Genomic DNA, 6,042 nt, shown 5'->3' with positions numbered 1-6,042 from the left:
ATGCAAGAGAATGGTATGACACTCCTCTGTGCCCATCTCATGGCAAAAAACCTGATCTTGTGCCAGCCATCAGGCCACAAAAAAAGCCATTGGGCACTTCAAGTCCTAGGGGCTAGCAGGTAGCTGGCCTTACTTGTGTGTGGCAAGTTAAGTACCAACACTATTACAACAGCTCTGAGATGGTGACAAAAAGAGCTCCAAGCCTCTGACGGTGGAACACCTTGAGTGGCAGTGGCAAACATGGGAAATGCACTGCACAGATACAGACATTGACGCAGCCCTATGTTATTAAACTCTCCTGACATGCTCCTTTTCTCTATGGAAAGCTTTCAAACATGGTAGTGACACTGCACTAAAACAGAGTGGGGAGCACATGCTGCGACCGGTGCTGGCTCACAACATAACTGAGTCAAATCCTGGTGACTGTATTCATTAAGCTATTCTTCCAGCCAACTTCCAGTGCGATGTGATTCCTTTCCTGTCTGCTAGGTCAGTGCAATAGAAACCAGATCTGTCAGGAGCTGTCACACAACAAAGGCAAGCATGGTGAATACACATTAAAAATAACACCAGAAGCAATGAATGTTGGGTCCAATACAGCCATGCCTGCTGCATTAGCACAGCTCATATTGTAATAATTGTATCCACTGCTCAGACAGCAGGTTATGCTGCCAAGGATCCCCTTGGGCTTTGCGGATAAAGTCAAGCTGGATTTTCCAAATTGCCTGTCCCCATTGCAGAAATGCTAGTGAAATACATACACAAGCTTGCAGTCACAGCTTATTCTGCTGGTTTTTGTCTGTAATTGCTTTAGTGTCACCTAGGATGCCCTTACTCTGCTTATCCCTTCCACAGGGATTGTTGTTTGGCTGGGGGTTTGTACGGCATCTCACACAGAGATTCTGATCTATGAGGTACGCTGTAGTCGCAGCAGCAGAGGAGTAATGAGAAATAACCCAACTCATCTGAGTATTTGAATAATTCTGGGCACAGAAAAACTGATAGCAGCTGTCACTGGTGTTTGTGGGCTTGTGAGCAGCCTGCCTGGGTTTGCAGTAGTGGATGTAGAAAAGCATCTATGGAAATGCTGAAATGCAATTGAATCTTTGGTGGTGCTTGGTATGTTAGCCTACATTTGGTTGTGAAGGCAGGGTGTCATGTCTGAGGGTGAGTGAAAGACCTGACCTCTGATAAGACCTGAATCTTTCAGTTCTAAAGCTGTGAGTGCTTATCAAAACCAAACATCTAAATTTCACCCACTCCCAGTGGAATCCCTCAGCCCTCCTGCTCCAGCCTCTTTTACCTCATTCCTTTTTCATGCTTTCCCTCTCTCAAAACCTGTTTTGCCATTTTTGGTCAGCTGAACCCAAGGTCTTATGCAGCAGCCTTTCTGGTGTTTGTTTTTGCAGCACAGACCAGGAGCCTTGGCTCACTGTGCTGAGTGCCTGAAGAACTCAAGTCTTCATATATGAACTTCCTTTGGAGATCCACAGAGGAGTGTGAGGTATCCAAAGTTCACAAGCTCCTTTAGGGCCTTCTAGCCAGGCTGTTTTCTGCCTTAGCTTTGTGTTTGACAGGAGAAGAAAGAGGAAAAAAGTTTCTGCTCTGCAGCTGAAGGTAGATCTGCAAGGGGACTTTTCTTTCTTGAATGACTTGGGGGGGCAGGGTGGTGGTGTCGGTTTTTTTGGTTCCCCTCCCCCCCCCCCCCCCCTTGACTGTTCAGGGGCCTTGTAGGGTCAGATAGATTTATGGTGACAGTCATTCAGTACCATGCACAGCCAGTACGCCTGCACAAATGTGTGCAGCAGCCTCCATGTGCCTCTCTGGGAGGGTGTGGTTTCTATCTGGACATGAATCATGTAAAGAACAGGGGCCCAAAACTTCAGTCCCTGCATGGCCCCCTCACACCAACAGCATAGGAAAAAAACCAGCTGATTCTCTATGTCAGGCTTTCGGAAGAAAGTCTTATTCTCCTTTCCCCTGCCCCAGAGAACAGAAGGCAGATGGGAGGAGTCAATATAGTAAACGGACAACATGGGGAAACTGGAGCACAACACTGGCTGAGGGTAGAGGGTTGGAGGTCAAGAGAGGTAAGCTCTTGGATGGGAAAGGAAATTATCTCTGTAAATTCTAGGCTCATCATTATTCTTGAGTTATATCTGGTTAGACATCCCCTCACAGAAGCTGTAATAACAGGAGAATGGAATAAAAATCCTTCCCACAGTAGCTTCTTGACTAAGATAACAAGTGACTGAGCTGCAGTGTGCCTCTGTAGCATGCTTCTAAAGCATTTATGTCATCCTGGGAATGGCAGGGAGTTGTAGTTGACAGCAGCCTTGCAGTGAAAGGCTACAGGAGGTGTGTATGCAGGTGAATCAGTGCAGGCAGGATTATGCTTGTGCATATGATTGCAGGAGTGCAAATGTGCATACTATTACACTGATGGATGTACTGGGAGTGTCTGAGGACACATGAAGTAGCAAGAAGCATGGGACTGGGTGGTGCATAGGTGTGTGGGGGCTCAAACATGTGTGGCTAGCTGTGTGGATGTGTATGGGTGTCAGAGTAAGAAACAGTGTGGGCACAAGCCTTAGTGAGAAAACAAATTTCTCCCCTGGCACAGTGAAGTCTGAACTGCATTCCTGAATGTCAGCCATACTTGCCAGTTACCTCCTGGACCAGAAGGAGAACGGATGTTGTTTTTGCCAGAAATAGTAATGCTGAAAAGGTCTGCAGCCTGAAAGGCATAAGAAGAAAATTTTGGATTTGTAGGAAAGTGCTTTGGAGGTGTTTCATGCCTTTTTGTGCTGGGGCTATTAACATTGCCGCCCTGCCTCTGCAGTGCCCCCTCCACAGCTCCTGGTGTCAGCAGGCTGCTGAAGCTGAGCAAGCCCCAGAGCCCTGCCTCGGGGAGTACAGCAAGAACTGACTCCTAAATATTTGCTTGGAGGTGTATACGTGGTTCTTCAGCTGGCACCTGGCTCTGGTATAGCCCAGGGTTGCACGCAGATCTCCAATGTGTATTTGCAGAAGTGTGGCCATCCCCATGAAATTACCTGGAGGCTGTGCCAGCTTCTCCAACCCGCCCTTGTGTGCCATACCTGGGCAGAGGCACCAGGCAGCAGGGCAGCCCAGTGCTTTTCCTGGTGCCTGGAGCATGCACCTCATTCTGTCACACTACTCATAGAGATGGTCTTACTACAAAATCAATAGGTAGATGTTCCCTGCTGTGTGTTTATGCTGGGGCTGGAGATAAATCTAACTCATTTGGATGAATACACACGGGGAAGAAATTTAGAAAGGAAAAATGCCTTGGTGATGTTCAGCTTAGCTTGTTGCTATGCAACACCGTGCTGTAACCATAGCAACTCCCAGAGAAGCACCTTGTACAGACCTTTTCTTCTGATATGGGCTGGAAAGAAAATGCAATAGAAATGCTGGGTGCTTCTCCACAGTAGGGCACGTATGGGCTCAGTGGCCCAAATCTATTCCAGTATCCTGTGGGTTCACTTTTGCAGCTTGTGTTCCTAGGACTGGTTATTTTCTGCAGTTATTGCTTCACAAAAGGGTTGGGTTTCACTGCTTTTCAGACTGGAAGTCTTTGCATTAAGGCCCCCTGGACAGAACAGCAATGAAACTGCTGGCAAACCAACCAGGCAGTAGCTACATGGAGCTATGTTGTCTTGTAAGCAAAATAGCAAATTTGTTCTGTTACTATCCTGGTAAAGGAAAGAGAAGCGTGTCCTTGCCTGAGACTGTAGCTGTTCCTGCAGGGTCAGAGCAATTGAAACTGTCAGAAAAAAATACCCCCTAGACTTACCAGTATCAGATTTTTATCGCTTCTCCTGGCGAAATAGCCCTAAAGGCAAACTCCAAATGAAAGCAAGGAAAATAGTGGAAAATCAGAGATGGGACTGAGGTCAAAATGAGGTCTTACTGAACCAGTGCAAAATGTGAAGCCCTGGGCGGCTGTCCCAGCAGATCTTCCTTTTCCTGGTCTCTGGTCTGCAAACTTGGCTGGGGTGGAAGGTGGATTGCTAAATCAGCTCTTCACGTAACAGCTCCCTTACATACTTGGAATAGAGAAGTCTCCTTTGCATCTTCTTGAAATGTGGTACCTGCCAGAATGCAGCTCGAGGCACATTGTGTTTTAGAGGATGTCATAATTATCCTTTCTCACTGCACCAGGAAGGGGAGAGGTCTTGCTCCAGAGGTTTAGTGCTTTTACTTGGAGGGATGCACAATCCACAGGATAACATAACAAAAGGTACCAGCTGGAGACGCTGTTGTGGAAGAGATAATTAAAGAGATTTTAAAGAAAAAGCAGCTTTCAGGAGTAGAATAGGCTTGGAGTAGAATATGATAAATGTTTGGGATTAAGCATTAAACCCAGAAGGAGAGAGTAATCTGGATCATTCCTGAGGAGTAGGAGTGACTGACTATCCATCTGGAGTGTTTCATGGCTATGTGGGTGAAGCGAACATGTTTCTGTTGGTAGTGCAGATGTGCTGATAGCATGCTGAAATAAGGATGTGCATCCTCCAGCCATAGCCTCTAAGGGGATCTCAAAACCTGTTGAAAGATAGGAACAGTGGTCGATAGGGCTAGTTTAACCAGCCAGATTTGCTGGCTAGCTTTATAGTAGCTCATAGATTTTATTCTGCTTTACTTTAAAAGTCATTGTGGGAAGTTAGCTCTGTAGTGGAGAGCAATAATTGCCCTCCAGGGAAAAGAAAAAGCATGAAGCGGTTCTCCAGACGTGGAGCTGAACAGGAGGCAGCCTTGGCTGCTGTCTAGGCATAGGGGAATGGTGCTTTGCTTCTGCATGAGCCCAGATTTGGGCAGTTGGAGCTGTGTGCTGGTCCCTGTGCTGCTTCACCTCTGACTGCGGAGCCTGAAGCTGATGGGGTAGAGCTGGTGCCTGGGCAGGACCACTGCATGGTCACTCGCTGCTGGCAGAAGCCCTTTCAAGCTCAGCCTTGTCAGAGGCTCAGAAACATCCTAATTAAATGAACTGCAGGTGCAGAGGTTGCTAAGCAACGCCATTCTCATGCAGCAGCCATCCCATGCTCTCACCTGCTGGAGCTGCCTTCCCTCTCGCCACGCAAAGCTGTCCGGCTCCCCTCCGCCGTCTCTTGACACGGGGGAATCTGCAGAGGAGGCTTGAAGCAGGAGCTGTTGCTTGCATGTGGGCGGCTGAGCCCTCTGTCTCCCTGAGAAACCCCAACAGGGAAACTGCTCTGGGGCTGGGGTGGTTTGCAGGTGCTTAAGAACGAAGCGGGCAAGCACAGCGTTGGGCTGGGAGAAAAAACAAAAGCTGCTGAGGTACAACAGGGCAGTCATGAATGTGAGCTTGGGTGCAAGATGCTGGCTAGAGGTGAGCCTGGGAAATGCACCCATTGATTTTCCTGGGCAAAGGCTAGAACAAATTCAGACAGCAGCTAGAAAGCAGTCCCCTTTGTCTTTCTCAATGAACTGTGCTCATAGCTCATTAAATGCCTTCTAATCCATAAAACCTGTTTAGTAGGACACTTGCAGTTCATTGCCAGCCCTGGCTGAGAAGCAGGCTCTCTGAGGGCAGGGTGAACAGTGAGGTGTGTGCCCCAAGTGTACTGCCCTGCAACATCACCCAGGTATCATCCTCCTATGGCATCCTTCACTTTGTTACCTGGAAGGGTTGAGTCGGCAGCAAATTACTTCCCTTTGGTGGCTTTCTGTTCAGTAAAAGCAACAGCACTGACAGCCCTGGGAATAAAGGTTCCCAACCCCTAAGGAGGAACGAGCCAGTTAGTTGCATTGCTGTTGTGAGCACTCATGCAGTTCCCACTAAGCCAGCCCTGAAGGGAGGGGATGAGGGAGGCCTTATCCTCTGCCTACAATGCCCCAAAGTTCTAAAGGATGGACTTCAGCAAAACACCCAACGATTTTTATGTCATGAGAATAGAGTTCAAGACAAAAGGCAGTTTAGGACAGCTGTAAGGTGTTATGGCAGGACTGAGGATCAGAGTACTGCTGGTTCTGCTACCTGCCTGGAAGCAAATT

The sequence above is a fragment of the Egretta garzetta genome, unplaced genomic scaffold (assembly GCF_000687185.1).
Source record: "Egretta garzetta isolate BGI_Z169 unplaced genomic scaffold, ASM68718v1 scaffold365, whole genome shotgun sequence".
Taxonomy (NCBI): Eukaryota; Metazoa; Chordata; class Aves; order Pelecaniformes; family Ardeidae; genus Egretta; species Egretta garzetta.
This window is presented reverse-complemented; position numbering follows the sequence as displayed.